The sequence below is a fragment of the Gobius niger genome, assembly GCF_951799975.1.
Source record: "Gobius niger genome assembly, chromosome: 20".
NCBI lineage: Eukaryota > Metazoa > Chordata > Actinopteri > Gobiiformes > Gobiidae > Gobius > Gobius niger.
The window spans coordinates 17,521,660-17,539,163 of NC_136871.1; the positions used below are offsets into that span (position 1 = coordinate 17,521,660).

The following is a 17,504-nucleotide window of genomic DNA, read 5'->3' on the forward strand; positions in this document are numbered from 1 at the left end:
GCTGATATTTATCACAAGATTAAAATTTTCCACCTCTGCACTGAGTGTTACTTTGCTGTAAATGGATTTTGGTAAATGTCAGGAGAAATCAAACTTAAATCATTTCTAAATTACTGAAAATGAAAACTAGACGACATAGTATGTGGGTGGGTGTAAAAATGGCTGCCCATTTTCATGGTAAGTATAATGACATCCTTAGATTAGAACACTTAAGGAGGTTAAATGTGATATTGCTGGGTTTCAGGTGACATCACGGCGTTCTAAAAGGCCTATAATAATTACATTCAGGGGGCAGGTAAAGTTATTTTGTTCTTTGAGGGGATTTTTTTCGTTGTTATACAGAGAGACCATGGACCCAGTCAATGATATTAATGATTATTTTTAGTAATTCATACAGATTGTTTTTTTCAACTGGCCCCCACATGGTAGTATGACATCATCACATTCTAGAACCTGAAAACAACCAATTGAAGCCTGCAATAAATGTCACTAGACCAACCTTCACTGAAAACGTTTCTAAAAATACAGAGGATAATTAAGGATCACAACTGGCCTTTTTTTTGACAGAAATCAATTTCAAAATGTGATATTCTGAGCAGTACTAAAAAAAAGATGATGTCACCCATGGTTGTGTGAAAGCGCCGTTTCATTGGGGTTATCTAAACAAATGCGCCCGCAGCCTGAAGTAAGCAGAAGTTGGGATTAAAAGGGAATCTGAGTGACTGAAGGGTTGAAAGCTGTGAGTGAATATCTGCTGCTCAGATGCTCATCAGAGGAATTGAAGAACAAGGCCGGGAGTGCAGAAGAGACAGTAATGCCACGTCCGCGCTTTGCAAAGACACTGGAGGCTTGTCAGTCTATATTGGGCTGTCAATGTTGAAATTGGGAGAGGATAAACAGAAATAGACAGCTTGAAACCTAATGCAGAGAGTTAGATAAGATTAAAGATACTGTAGGTCGCCTTTAGGACAGTGTTAGAAAACTATAACGCAATGTTGTACAGTGCTTCTTATAATGCAAACACCAGGGAGCATCATGCGACTTACATGGACGGTGCATGACAACTTCAAAGCCGATGCATGACGCAGGTAAAATGTAAATTCTTAACACGTGAAATGCTACGCTGTCGGAGTTCTACTAACAGGATTATACAGTAGTCACTCAATGTTTAATAAGAGGAGTTCTGTCATCAAATTGAGAGCAAAAAGATCTGCGCGGCTTGTCCAATTTTTTAAAGTTTTGCGGATCAGAACAGAAAGGAGAGCCTGTTGTGCCTCCAGTCAGATAAGAATGCCATTTACCTTGATGTTAAGTAAACCAATGAGCCTGACACAAGCCTCCGAGTCATACACAAATGGTTGGCCTCACAATCACATCTCTCTTCGGTGGCGACCCGTAGGCAGAATCCCAACCCACAGCCACAGGATTGCGATAACCGCTGATATCTGCTCTATCCGCCCTGATGACTTTCTCCGTGCCATTCCCTCCCTTCGGGTTCTCTCCGGGGTAAGTGGGTGATAGTCTCTTAAAGTGCAGTCCTGTACTTCCGTGATAGTGGCCAACAAACAATCTTGGCCCCTGCTAAAAATCGCAAACCGACAACGGTAGACGATGCAGGTTGCTTTCATCGCCTTCCCAGTCTTCTCTCTCAGCCCCTTCACGAGCAGAACACACAAGCAGCATGTTTTGTCATTGACTTGAAAATTACAGTCATCACTTTCTTTCTGATGTGACTGGATAATTCAAAACAGAATATGCATGAATAGACTGTGAAATCGGATTATGGCAAAGAATAATGGGATTTTTTTCTCCGCTGGGTAAATACCATTTACAAGACTTCGTCCAAAACAAAATTCAGATCATTCCATTGGATCGCTGCTGATTACAGGCCAAAGCTCGCAGAGGACGAACACCTGGTTTGAGGTGGACTTCAAGAGCAGTCTGAGCCCGACTTAAACACAGTGCAGATGAGTGAAGAGTGCTTTTGGCTTCTGCAGATTTGCGGGCGCACTGTTTGTTTCCTTACCTCTTCAAACTTTTGGAGTCAAAGTGAGTTTGGATGATGGGAGTTATTTTTGTACACAGACACAAGATAAAACACGAATCCGGCTAACTGTACTGTAGATAAAGTGTAGGCTGAATTAGCTTAGCTCTAAACAACTTCCAAAATAATGCAAAACACTTCATAAACGGACCAAACCTGTGCAAATGAAGCCGAGAATAGACACCTGAAGGACATTGGGGAAGGTTTTTTTTCCCCCTCTGCCGCTGTTCGGCGCTTATGCTTTCTCACTTCCCATTAACCTGGCTTCTCTCTCGCCGCGCTTCCCATTCCTCCTCCTCATCTTAGAGTTTTTTTTTTTTTTTCCCGCAGCCTCTAACTCCAATCAATCAAGACTGTCCCATTACTACGACCGCCGTCATTCCCCCGAAAGTCTCCTCCATCCTCCTCCTATACAGAACGCAAACACAAAATGACAACCGGTTCTCACACAAATATGCTCATAAACGGCACAAAAAATCCACAGGCACGTCGTCATGGGGATGTGAATCATCAGCAGGCATTGGCACATTTGGCAGACGACAGCCCTTGTCCTTTTGAATGACTGCCCGTCATAAAAGGAAAGATTGACAGATGAATGGGTGGGGTGAATAAATGGATCGCTGATGTGTTGATGGTTAGGTGGGAGGGTAAATAGAGGAATGGGGGGTGGGGGGGGTGGGGGGGGGGGGGTTGGAGTGTACACTGGAATGAATGCGTGACTCATGGCATCCTCATCTGTAGCACACATCCGCAAAAGACACTTAGAAATGTCCATCATTTTATCATGACCAAGATTTGCAGAGTGTTTCCTGGTGCATTAGTCGGTTTAAAATAGAGCTGTGTTTTCACAATCCTGTATTAACCAATTTACTAGCAGAAAACCTGCATCCATTTTGAAGATAATTGTATTTGCCACTACATTTTTAGGAACTGGTCAACCCTGACCCTTTTTGTAAACCCAAAATCCATTGTGCATTGTACAATATGTCAAGTGCTATTTGAACTAAAGAAAACAAGTTAATGGCTAACTATCGTTGAACGTTATCTATCTGGGCAAAGAATGTGCCACTGTTGACCAAACCTGCATTCCAAGTTCTGACAGGTCGGGTCTGGGCAACATGAAACCCTTACTTGTATATGTGTCAAACTATAGAGTATACGTGCTAGTGTTTACACGGCGTACACAGCCTGCTTTGAGTGGCAAAGGGCTGTCTGTGTTCGAACCCATCAGTAACAATGTCATGTCTCACCCATCATACACATTAGGGAACACACACACAGCACAGCGCTGTGAGGTGGCCATGCGGCTGTTTGACTGTTACATTTAACATGTCAGCTTCTCTCCACTCTCATTTCCTGCGCCTGCTGTATTTATCTTCCTCTAAATGTTTGAAAAAGCCCACAGCCCGGTGGACGGGGCAAGCAGTTAGCCTGAGTAAACACAGCACACACATTAAAGAGAAGCCAGCTTTCCAAACTGTGACAATCATGTAAAAAAAAAAAAACTGGTTTGGTTTAACTTACAAAGCTCATCTCTTACGTGTCATTCCCCCCCTGTATTATTGTGTATTCAAGTTCTTCGAGCCAAGAGCTTGTGAAGTTTGTTTTTAATTACAAGGCATACAAAACTAGTCAGTTCACACCACATGTATGAGAGATTACGAAAAGCTAATTTTATCTTACTATTGGGTCCACAACTCACTGTTTAAGACATCGTCAGCTCCTATCTCTTAAGTAAGAGGAATAATATCAAAATACTGCAAGAGTGCTTTGTGTGTTTGTTTGTATTTAATCATAGGAAGTGCTACTTAATGGTAAATGGGCCCCTGACGAATACCCCCATTCAGAGGAGTCTCCATGATGACAGCACCACTATGCTTTGGCATTATGTGGTTGTTTTGGCTGTTGTGCTAGAGCCATATTCCTTCATGGCTGAACAAGCAACATGTGCTGGCATGTAGGCATGTTTCCATGGTCTGGGGGGAACATCGCTGTCAAAAAAAAGTGATTTAAGGACCAAAACATTGATCCTTCACAAGCTAACTGTTAAAACTGCAGTGGAAATTGCAAAGCCCCAGCACATCATGACTGCTATAAAATCGTAATATCCCCTATTTTAGAAGGATACTTGCAAATGATCTTTGGGATTATAAAAGGCATAGCTAAATGGCAAAGCAATGTAGAGTGTTTAACATTTCACAGCATGTGGCTACTGTGGTGGCATTGAAGGCAAATCACAATTAGATCCTCTCAGAGCAATGAGACTGTTGGCGTGTCTCTTGAATTCTTCTATGGTTGACCGGGCAACTCAGAGCACCATTTTGGCTCTATGTCCAGAAGACTAACCAGGCAAAACAAGGGGGCTAATAAAACTGTCCACTGATAAGCAGTTAATGCCCCAGAACTAATTACTGCAGTGCCACCATTTTTTTGTGTGAAATACTCGAGCACACACAGACTGCTGATATCTTCCTCTATGTAAACTGCACAGGATAGGAAATGTAAAAACTGGGTCTCAAATATGGTTCTTCTAAGGCTGCAACTTACAAGGACATTTCTATGCATGATGCCGTATTCTTGACACAACCCATGTTTACTTGGGAAAGGCATGGTGGAGTCTGAACTTCTCACATCTCAACCAAAGCCTTTTACAAACATGCACATTCAGCTGGTGACGTGCGCACCACACAACGCTCTCCTTCGAGAGGAGTGAGGTCCTCGTAAAACCCTGTGCACTCCAACACTTGTCTGTGCTTTACCTTTTCTTCGCATAGTCAAGGTCCACACTGGATCAGAGATGTTCGGAGAAAATATTAGCATTTACATCCCCGTTATGGTGAAGAACTTTGCTTATTTCCTCAGTTCTTCAGCCTCGAGTTGGTTCAACCGCACTATTAAAGTGCCGTCCTCTGTTCCACTCACTGCCCTGCTGCTTCCAGCGCAGCAGACACGCTTCTTTTGTTCAGGCAACACAACGATTACATGTGCTCAACTTCTGACAGGAACGACAAAAGCCATAGATAGCAAACAAGACATTTGCAGTAAACCTTTAACTTGGTATATGACGAAAAATGCTGTCCAAACTTAACACTTCCGTCACAAACATTGGTCGTATTTACCGCAACCGTTTTTTCAACTCAATATCGTAAAGCCGTGTGTGTGAAGTATAAGCAATGCGATGTGCGACTAGTCCTCATGAGGCCAGCACTAAAACAAACTCTGTATCAGTGACATACAGGCCGAGGCAGTTAGCTCCGCTGATTGCTCATAACGGCGCAACCGGCTCACTGCGCCATCTCCCTGTGCAGTCATACACAGCTATGTCAGCAACAATTATACCGCCAACTGCCACTCGGAGCAATGCACAGAGCCATAAAAAAACACGGCAGCAATGTTGCCACTCTCTAGTGCTCACTTTTTAAGCATTTACTTATCCCTTGCCTGATTTAATGTCAAATCACTTGGCGTTGTTTTGTGAATAAAGCAGCATTATCATTGTAATCTTTTGAGATATTAATATGCTTCATCTAGAGACTGAGATGGATCATGTTTCTATAATATTTGGGGGAAATTACTGTAATCCTTTCTACATTTAAAGTTCTTCATACTTCCCACTTGATTTTCATCATTATAATATTCAATAAATACACAATGGGAGTCATTTACCGCATGGGCAAAACATTTACACATTTACAACATTCCCTCCTGTACATATCAGACGTAGGGCCCTATAACTGTAATACAGGCTATTTTCGATGGTAAATTTGGTACAACATGCCCACAACATGCATTATGTCAGCTTGCACTCGCTATTTAGCACATGTCTTGATAAATTACCCCCCAATGTGCACGGGTTCTGGAAAAATTGGGATGTTGCTGTGTTTCCTTTCTGGTTCTTGCACTGTCTTAATATACAGTATACCCAATAGCCACATTATACTTTACACATTATATTATAGGGTGTTCATAATTTAAAAAAGATAATTAAAAAAAAGTCCTGTAAATAAAATGTACTGCACAATGAGATGCAATCAGGGGTTGACTTGATAATCGTTCGGTAAGGTGACCAATAATCCATCAAGGAAATTGAACAGCATGTGCATCCCTAAACACCTTATTTAAGTAGGGGAGCGCGGGGTGGGTTGGATCATAGGGAGGGTTGGGTCTCGGAGTGTTTTAGAGCTAATAAAAGAGAGACCAGGCATGATCACAATGGTGTCACTTATTGTTTGCCCGAAAGGTGAGTAAACCAGAGAAAAAAAGGTAATTGGGTCAAATGTTGTGGGGCGGGTTGGGTCACACAGAAGAACATTGATGATGTCCCAAGCTTTACTCGATCTCACAAATGGAGAAATTCACTTGTTACATTCAGCTCTCACGAAAATGGTGAATGTAACAATGGTGCTGCTACTACTACTGTTTTTTTGTTTAAAAAAAGAAGAAGAAGAAAACAAATGTGGAGGACATGTTTCAGAATAAGAATGATTCATGTTTGAATATGATAAATTTTACCAAATAAACTATAAAGAATCTATAAAATATTATCCTATCATAAATAAATGTTATGGTGCAATGGTGTCTGAATAGTGACCCGACCCGACCCTTGGACTGACCCAACCCTGCCCAGTCATGGACATGGTTGGGTAAAATCATTGCAGTAATTAAATACTTTTCTAGTTTCTATTGAATATTAAAGCCTCATGATTTATACTCATTGTTCTGGAGAGTGTGCATACTTAGCATCTTGGCAATGTTGAAAGCCTTGGCAGTAAAGCGAAGAAATGTCTTATGCGACCCAACCAACCCCGCTCTCCCTACCTTTAATGATACGGGGCAATTGCTTAGCGTTAGGCAACACTGTGAAACAGGACTTTAAAATGACATAACAATCCATAATAACAAAGAGCCATAGATTTCACAATATACTGTACCAACCTGGGCAAGATACTGGAAAAGATACTGAATCCTACATTATTGGAATATAAACATAAACACTTTACATTATATAAAGAGGGAAACAATTATATTTTAGTAACGTGAAAACCATGACCGCAAATTTCTCCAGTTCCACGTTGATTGTTGAACTGATCCACCAATGTTTTCTTTGTTAACTATAGCCCATGGTTTATTTTTGACAATATGCGCTTGGCGATTGATGCTTCAGTCATCATGTGAGTCACAGGGGCAGAATAGTAGCCAATGTAGGCAAGGAAATGTGGCGTATGCCTCATCTCCTTTTATAGCAGCACAAACACTAAGAAAGGAGTGAGGGAGGCAGCCGCACTCAGTGAGTGAGCGCCTAAAGGATCCAAATCTCATCTCCTGCTGCGATAAAGTAGGCTTACTACAACATGCACACATTTAACACATCGAGAAAGCTTTCTAAAGGTGCCAAGCAAATGTCTGTCTTCTCTGTCAGATTTTTGGAGAGTGTGGAAGTCATATCTAAAGGAAAACATCAAGCTGTCAATTTGTACAACCAAGGACAAGAGAAATTAAAATAAAATCATCAAACCATATATTTGACAATAATAATATATTGTATACAATTCAACAACATAGTTTCGATCTGTAAGAGTATGAATCAATGCAAACTTTGATTTTTTCACCTAAGTGACTTTTCTGCGTAGTTTATAAAGAGGGGAGTCTTAAATTTGACAATCTATGCTGACCTAGAATGGGGAAACTTTGAATAGATTAACATTATCTTAAGGTGCATTATCTGTCATTATATAAGAACTGTACAAGCAAATGTAACCTCTGCATTTGACCCATCCTTCGACGCTGTTGGGACAACCTGGAAGGAGCAGTAGGCAGTGGAGAGGCCAGTGACGCGCTCGAACAATTAAGGCGCGTCACTGGCCTGTTTTAGAAAGAAGATGCAAAGCAAGCCATGCCAGAACAGGAGTAATTAATTAGTAATAAGAAATAATAGTGTAAAAAGCAGAGCGTTGTGTTCCATAGTTTCTTTTTACATTGTATAAATTAAATGATGTATTATGCATGCATTGCACAAGTAGTGAGATATTCTGTGAGCTCAACAGCTCAACATGTTTTTTAGACACTCAGTCACTTTTCAGTCTCACATATTACTCATTTACACTTATATTGTACTTTACAAGCCTGTGTCACAAGTTTCACAAAGCCCCACACTGTAGTCATCATTATTCATGCTAAAACTGTACAGCTGCCAAGGGTAGAGTGACTGACGGATGCGATGTCACCAATCAGCCTCTCCAACCAGCACCAACTATTCATTCACACAACAGGTAGATCATCTACATATAGTGGTTTTGTTAATCTGGGATTTTATTCTCTAAAAAAATACAGCAATTGTCAAACACACAGAGATGTCTCCTTTTCCCCACCCAAACCATCTATGGATTATCAAGGTTTGAATGATTGGAAAGGCCAGTTGCAATGAGATAGGAATAGTGATTAACAAAAAAAGACCAATGCTCTTGGTTTGATATGAACGGCTTTCCTCCAGGTTGTTTTTTTGACAATCTTGGCAGTGCAGAGCCAGTCGCGCATACTATTTCTCACTTCTATGTTGTGTCTACTGTCTAACCACAGGGGTGGTTGATGAAGTGTTGCACGTCCAGACCAATACACCATCTGATAATTCCAAGATGTCTCCACCACAAAAAGTCAAGACAGCTTTACTTACTGCAACTGACATGATGGGTTCTTATTTGGGACGAAAACTGGGTAAATTCTGACAACCTGTAATCAGCCTGCATCATAGAGAAGGCTGAAGCTGCGTGTAATTTTCCTGAATTTCTTTCAAACCTTCTCTCTGCAACACCTTCTCAATGCACGGACACAAGTTAAAGCTGTACTACGTACCTGAATCAAATCGTGTAAGTCGGAGGTAAAATCACTCAGCTGTTGCCTAAGCCTCCGCACATTCTGCTTTTCCACTGGCACCTCCTACCCAACCCAGTGTCAGGTCTACCCGTGTAGTTGAGTGTTTCCACTGACCAGACCAGGGTCAATCAGGTGCAAGTATTGGAACAAAGTGCAACTCATGGTACAAAGCGTACTGAACAGATACTAGTAACAAAACATTCCATTGCTGGCCTCTAAATTTGCCAAAGAAAAGAGGACATACTTTACGGTCAGGTCATACGAGATTTAATATTTCACAACATCATACTGGGTGATTTTGCCGATGATAGCATTTCGACCAAATATCTTTAATACAACTCTAGATAGGAGATGGCCATAGTAACACATTAGAACGAATGGGAATTCTGGTGTCCATTCTGTGATTGGCCTTTTTTTTTTTTGCCAAGAGCAATGTATACCAAAAGGGAAACGCCCCTCTTTCTTCTATCTGCTCATTTAATTATTTTTTTTCAAATTACTAACTTAGCTTAAATGTCTAGTGGAAATAAATTAAGTTTTGCATTTACTAAATCAAACAGTGGCACACTGCAACACTGTTACAGGACTGTGTATATACATCATATATGCAAACATTTGCAATTGCACTACATTTTACGTTTACGTCAACGTTTAACTATTCTTAAGTCAGAGAAGGAAAGAAAATGGTAGATTGACATTGCTCTGTCCCAAACAGTCCTTTAGTTTATATTACCACATGCTCAAAGAAGAAAATACAACAGAATCATAGTGTATTCATTGTTTCAATTTAACTAGCAAAGAGAGTAATTTATCAAGGCATGTTCTAAATAGCCGGTGCAAGCTGAAGCATAAAATATGCTATTTTATGGGCATGTTGCACTTAATTTACCATTTGATGGTGCCTGTATTCTAGTGTTAGGGCCCCAAATCTGATATGTAGATGAGACAATGCTGCGTGAGTAAAAAATGCATAAATGACTTTGCTGCTGATCCACTTTTACATGCGCTACTCGCTTTGCACATGAGCAAACAACTTGGTAAATGACCCCCTAACTAAATAGAATGAATGGGGCAAAACAGAGCTAAGACAAAACAACAGTCTTTTAACTATTTATTTTTAATATGCATAGTAAATAAGTCTGACTTAAGATACTAGACTTCCAGCGATGCAACAAATCAAAAACAATGGCTGTATCTCAAATTCTGATGTTTTATCAACAAAACACGTGTTGTCATTTTTGTATGACTTGCTATTAGCATTAGCATTGCCAGCCAATCACAAGATCACACCAACACCAACGAGCGTCACATTCAATCTCGAGTTTTATTAAATACCTTTGATTTTAGACACTGTTAGCACAGCTTACGGTAACATTAGCATTTAGCTTAACGTCATGGTTCATATTTTAGCTGCTTCTTTCTTCCAGTTTTTGCTTTGGCACCTCTGAATCATTCCATAAACCCCACTAAAAAACAGCATTTGTCCAGTGTTTTCAACATTGCATACAAAACTTTCATCGTGGTTCTGTTGTTCCTTCAAGAAATGTCTACCTGTGTTGCATGTCCGTGGGAGTGTCGCCCACAACTACTGCGGTTCATGAGTGAAACCGGGGCTGAGACGTTAACATGATGGGCCGCCAATGCTAATACTGTGCTAATGTAGCCTTTGACTTCCTGGTTTGCGCCAGAGGAAAATGTGCTATATTTTGACATGCAACAACAACAGTCTGTTTTTCTGTTTACAATGTGGACCAATGGTGCCGAATAAAGTTTACAAGAAAATAATTTGATTACCACAGCTTTGAGGCTGTTGAACAAACTCACATTCATTCACCCCCTCAGAGACAACATTTGGTGTGTGCACATGCTGCGGACCAAACTTACGTGCAAAGAAATTGACAGTACGGTTTAAAAGCAAACAGCAAATGTTTCTGTGGCTCCTTGAGAAACAAACCATGTTCTGTGCACAAGAGGATTAAAGACAGCATGTCTACAAAGCACGCTCATGATATGAGGACTGTTTGCACAAAACTAACCCACACTCAGAGCCAGTGTGCTTAGCTGCAGGCCGCCCACATTTACATCACCAAAGCATGCAGAGTAGAGTTCAATAGAAAAGAATGGAGTCAGATGTGAAGTGCTGAGGTGGTATTGGTCTGTATCCACTGGGAGTCATATGGAAATAGCCAGTCCTCTATGCCTTCTCCATGGGCTGTGGACAAAGAATAATGGCACCCATGGGAGCATTCAAAAACCTCCAAATAACCAATTACTTAACAGCTGTGTCTTTTATTTTATTCAGGTTTTGTGGGATGCAGTAGCTGATCCTTTTAGACAAAAGGCAAGGAATGTTATTGGGAACACCAAGAAGTTTAAAACACATGGTCAGATTTCATGTAAGCCTGCATAACCTGTGCAAACCATTTGCAAGAAACAGACATGGACTGAATAGATATGAGGACCTTAAAGGTCAGATTGCAAATGTCTACAGAGTAAAATGTGAAAGCCAATTGTGGCCAGGCTTTGGTGGATACAAATCAGTGTTAATGTGAATAATGATTCATATGATGATTCATATGATGGCGCTGTATGGGGTTCCTGGTCTCAACAATCAATCAATAAAAGTACTAAAACCGATAAAGTAAAATATTACAGTAGTTTTTCCAAGCAAACAACAACCGTTATTATCCGGTAATTCATCTGCTCCAAACATCAAACCACCCACAGTGCTTTGAGGGACTTTATTTTCACTTTTCCAAACAGCAGTTTATGTTGTTGTTTGGTTTGTTTTTGGTCTTGTCATGTCCCTTGGTCAAAGGAGACATATCCAGACCGCGCGGCAGGCTGTCAAACGTCTCCATGGCAAAGGAGACGTGAGAAGAATCATGAGCTGGGCAAAAGCATCCCTGGTACACTTTTCACCTCCAAGTAGGTTTGCCTTATTTAGACTGGCTTTTCCAATCACACGCTCAGGGCTTGGGTAGACTAGAGGACACTATAATACATGGCATTACAGATATCTATTTTGTAAAAAAAAAACAACAACAAAAAAACAAAAAAACATGCTGGTCCTTGACGGCAATTGAAGCAACTATTGTAGGCAAACGAGGCCACTGGGAGCAATTTGTGCGTATTCAAGATTCAAACCCTCAAGTCAAAGTCCCTTATGATGTTTGAACTCTGAAAGTCTGCAAGTTGGTCTGCAGGTTAGTTACTGCCCTGGCTTGGCTTTAAAATGCACCTGTTAAGTTTAGATGCCAGAGGAGGAGTGAACCTTAAGTGAGATGCTTGGCGCTATTTGGCGCTGCGAGGGGGGCAATAACTGTAGCCTACACACCACAGGTTAAGAAATGAGGGTATGCAAGGTGTAAGCTCTGGGGAACAACGAATGAGGATGACGGGAGGGTGGACAGAGAAGGCAGTGGCCAATGGCCAGGATAAGTAGCCCAGCGAGCCTGCTAATAACGCAGCCAGAGCCTAAAAATATCCCTCGACCGTGGCTACTGCAAATCACAGCACAGGCAGGATATAGTACACACAAGCCCTGCGAAGGAAACAAACTCGGATTGTGTCGTCGGGCTCTCAAACCCCCATACAAATTATCTTTAATAAGAGAGAGATACCTAAACGTAAAGAACGGTGCATTCATTTTCCATTTCCTTTAGTGTGGGCTATATTTTTAAACGTCCTTGCCTGTGAAGCACTAGTGCGCACCGAAGAGGGACATGAGCTAATGCAGGGTTCACGCCAGACAACAACAAAATGTAAAATAAAGAAAAAACTGACCGTCAGATATCCCCTAGACAGTAGTGGGCTATATCCCTCCTTCTTCACGTCCGTCGGGCTAAATCCACTTCTCTCGGAAAGGAAACTGGTGGCGGAGGTGGCGACAGTGGGGAGATTCTCTCGTTCCTTGCTGCACAGCGGACAAATATAGGTTCACTGCGCGGTGTCAAATCTCCTATTTTCGCCCCTCTGTTGGCGACAGGCTGTCTTTCGGTGCTCCAAAGTTAGCTGGCAAGTATTCACAGAGGCATTCTGTGTAGCGGTACAGCCACTAGTGAACTCAACATAGCTGCTTGTCAGAGCAGGACGGTGGAGCCGCCAGTAGCGCGCCCACTTCCAGTCATTCGGTAAGTCGCTTTGTAAAGACGCAGCTTTATCGCCTTTTCAGTAGACAGACTATGTAGACTCCCGCAACAGAACACGTCCGTATACTCCAGTGGTCCTCTTCTCAAATGTCCGCTACCGAGCCTGAAGGATGAATTTCCACCCGGAGGAGTGAAAAAGAGAGGTAGGAGGGGACAGCCAGCGCCTCAATCACTCCACCCCCAAAGTAACAGCCAGCCCCCTGCCTCTTTTTTCTCAACTCTTTCCTTTCATTCACTATATTTGTAGCCTTGTTGTATTTCACTCACCTTATGTCTTTTGGGCCACATTATTGTATTTCTTATTTTAGCCTATACACCCACAAGACCTGTCTATTAAATACATGGTCATACTTGAGCAACCTCACCAAGTCCACGTGCACATTTATCCCTTGGTGTATGTCTCTCCATAGGGCGTGTGGTCTAATCAAAAGCTAGTAAATCAAATATGTTTACTCAACACCTCCTCCCACAGAGCTACGATGAAAACAAATTTGATTTCGGCTGTCTTTCAAGTTTAGTGAAGAAAAAAAAAGCTATGGTACAGAATGTGGTGAGGACTTTCTACTATAAGCCTATTAGCCACTATTAAGACTACTACTATTATTATGATTATAATAATAATCATAATAATAATAATAATATCCACTTGGACAGATGGCACAATTGGTGTTTTCCCCTTGAATAAAGAGCATGTTTAAAACATGGTCACTCTGCATTCATTATGGGAATTCAGGAGAGAATATTTTGGTTGCTACAAGCTCTTGATCTTGGTGTGAAAGAGCACAATTGTAAATGCTTCATGGATTATCTGTGTATAGGTGTGTTCGTCCAAGGGTCCTGCACAGCATTTCATCTGCTCACACACAAACATGCGCGGTTAATGGCCATGCTGCCTTGCAAAGTCCTGACCTGTGCATCACAAGTAAACACATTGCCTTTAACATGCACTCTGATGAAGACATGGAAGTTTCCTCACCACAGATAGCTCCTATTGGCACATAAACTGGAATTTAAGGTGTATTTAAGTGTATCAGCCTGTGATATCCAGCATCAATATTACATTTAAATCATGTAAATATTGTTTTTTTTGTTTTTGTTTTACATTATTCATTGAAATGATTCATTTAATGAATAAGTAATTTTATAATGTAAAGGACTTTCAGAACTAGCTGTTTGCCCATATGTTCACACAGTAAGACTGAGCCGTGTTGTTCAGTGGCATGTGGATGGTTGACACTGCATAATAAACACTTATGTTGTTTCTTCCGTACAATCTGGAGTTTCTGCCTAATGACAAATAATACACGGTGGTTCCCCACCGGGAGCTTGGGAATGCAAGGGGGGCCCCAAGAGCGTTGACTGGTCAGATGGTCACGTAATAAGAGGCATTATTACAGCAAATTAAATACAAATCAATATACAACAAATTATGGCTGAGAGGAGAGAGGAGTAGAAGGAGACAACACTCCAATTTCAGTTTGAGGCAATTATTTAATTATATTTACCCCATGGATACATTTGTGTTTGCAAAAAAAAATAAAAAAATAAATAAATTGAATCCCTATATCCCGCTTGAGATACACACTCTCTCCTCTCAACTCACACTCTCTTATATGAGATGTGACGAAGAGGTCACTAAACTACCTCACGTTCACTACTGTAGCCAACATGGACTCTCAGTCTGTCCAATGCCGCCCACAACCAGTTCTCCTGCCTCTCAGTGTGAAAGAAGGACTTTCGGTGGTAATGTTCGTAACATCTTCAGACAGGCATGGCTTTACTTCAGGGGCTTGTGTTTCAATATTCATGAATGTACATGACAGAAGTGTCAATGAGAGTAAACCAACACCATGCTGCGAGACAGAAGAGGTGGGGGAGTGGAGTGAGGGGAGGCTGGCTTGAGCTCAGAGAAGGAAGCCATGATATTGAATCTGACAAATACCAAGAAACAGTGCACACCAAAGAGCAAATGCAGAGAGAGAAGTGAGGTTGTTATTACACCAAAATGTAGGGTTACAAGGTGAACATACCCGATACACAGCACATCCAGGAGAATAACAGAAAATCAACGGGAGGTTATAACTTCCTTAGCTGATTTGGAAGACCTACTGTTGTTATTAAATGAAATGTTTTTTATTTAATTTGTAACTTTAACAAGAACAGAAATCTGAATAAACACATCTTATAACAATAGTGCAAATTAGCATACTATTTAGATGAGTATTGGCTTAACATTTGAAACGTATGTAATTGGTATGGGTAATGACCGAAAGGACAAGATCGCAAGCGGCCAAAAAAAGGGTGGCTGGGCGCACCCTTCGAGATCGGGTGAGGAGCTCAGTTACCTGGGGGGAGCTCGGAGTAGAGTCACTAGTCCCTCACGTCGAAAGGAGCCAGCTGAGGTGGTTAGGGCATCTGTTCCGGATATCTCCTGGCCACCTCCCTCGGGAAGTGTTCCATGCATGTGCTATTGGGACGAGGCCTCGTGGAAGACCCAGGACACACTGGTGGGACTATGTCTCCGAGCTGGCCCGGTGTCGCCTTGGGGTCCCCCCAGAACAGCTGGATGAGGTGTGCGTGGATTGGGAAGTCCTGGAATCTCTGCTGAAACAGCTGCCACCGAGACCCGGCCCCGGATAAAGCGGAAGAAAATGGATGGATGGCTATGAAGTGAAAATACTCTACAACATATAGGATGCAGATGGATAGAAGGAATTGGACATGTATGTGCACCCTTCTCTGATGTCCTCCATGCAAAGACCCTGTATACTTGCATCACCACAATGGCCTCAGTTTGCCTCATCATTTAAACCTAACAATAAGACTTTATTGAAGCGCGACCGCTTTAACTGTTGCTCGTAATATGTGGGCTGCTTGAACGACCTGGGAATATGCTTGGAAACAGAAGGACCGGATCACCTTGAGTGATTTGAAAGACTAGTAATGTTAATAAACATGTACTGGGAGAAGGGTATGGCGGTTGCACGCTGCCGAATGTCATTTACATTCACACATTAAGGCATGGTACGGTTCCCTAGCTGTGGTGCTTTATCTGCCAATATGAATGCAAAGGGAAAGGGGGGCGAGTGAGCCCATGCCCATCTGTGTAACTGTATCTAATGAAAAGTGACAACTTCCTTCTCCCAAAGAGTCTTCCTGTTTTGCTAGGTTTCAAATCCTATTTGCTTGCCACTGCTGCTGCTACCACTGCTGCTATACCTTCATTCTGCATCTCCTCATTTCTGTTCCTTTCCAATCTCTCTTTTGCTTTCTAGAGGATATCATTATGTTTATATTCTAGAGGCGAAGCGCCCCCATGCTGGTCGTCTCTTAGCTGCGAGGTTTTTAAAGTTTTCCCCAACGCATGTCTTATATTTCCACAATACACTTGACACGGTAAGAAACAGTTTATCTCCAAACCAACGGCACCTGGGTCACCGATTTAGCCCTTTAATGTCGGGAACTTCAACATTCAAACATATGTTCACCAGCGCCCCCAACGGCTGGGAGAGAGGTACATTTTGGCTGCTACATATATATTTGAATATTCAATCGATGAAGACTCTTTCAATTTATGATAATGTAAAAGATATGTTGTTGGAAAAAGTACAAGGAAGTTGCAGAAAGCAGCGTAATCTGAAAGACAGAAAGTAAATTGAATTTTGAACGTCAGGTATTTACAGCTTGCCAGATTATGTGTCATGGATATAATAGGAAAACGTTGCACACGGCGGCTTCAACTACAGAGGCAATGAAGTGGTCTTGTTTGTGATAAGATGACTCCCGGTATCATTGTATCTTCTGGAGTGTTTTTCCTGTCCCATGCCTATTAAAGCGTCAGTTAAATTGGCAGTGCAGGGTACAGTATGTGGGTTAGGGTGCCGGTCTCCTTGTTAATATTTCATCTCTGTGCCTGCCTGGTAGAAAGAAATGGGGCAGAGAAGCACAGAAAGCCTAATGTGCACTTCAGATGATGGGGGAAGTGTGCCTGCACATCTTTATACTGTATGACTCCTTTAGGATGCATTATATTCACTGTTTTTCAACTTGTTTCAGTCCTAAGGCATCTTTATAGCTCTGTATTGCCCATGGACTTCTGGAATCAGTATGTTAGAATATATCGGATGGTCCACATTCATGGCCCCCAATTGAACTGGTAACATTTCCTCAAACTAATAAGAGGATGAGTCAGGATAAAATATTGGTAGAATCTATTATGTTTCATTTTGGAATGGGGACTCTCAAAACGCTCGTAACACAATAGATTTTTCAGTTTCATTGGGCCGCGATCCCTTTTTTGTGAGTCAGCATGGGGATTTTTAAGATTGTTTTTTTTTTTCTTCCTGTTGCAATCAACCACAATAGTTAAAAGAATTGGAGGGGAAGCATCTTACTCAGGACAACAATATGTGCTCAGTCCTTCCGATTACTTGCACCAT

At 41.6% G+C, this 17,504-nt stretch overlaps 1 protein-coding gene across 1 annotated transcript in view; it reads right to left on the minus strand.

Moving 5' to 3' along the window:
• dag1 (dystroglycan 1) overlaps positions 1 to 13,210 on the minus strand; it is a 37,430-nt gene extending 24,220 nt beyond the window's left edge. The window contains exon 1 of the mRNA XM_079578334.1: positions 12,701 to 13,210. The gene's annotated coding sequence lies outside the window, so the exon portion shown is untranslated. The remainder of the gene's footprint in view (positions 1 to 12,700) is intronic.
• Positions 13,211 to 17,504: the final 4,294 nt, after the last annotated feature.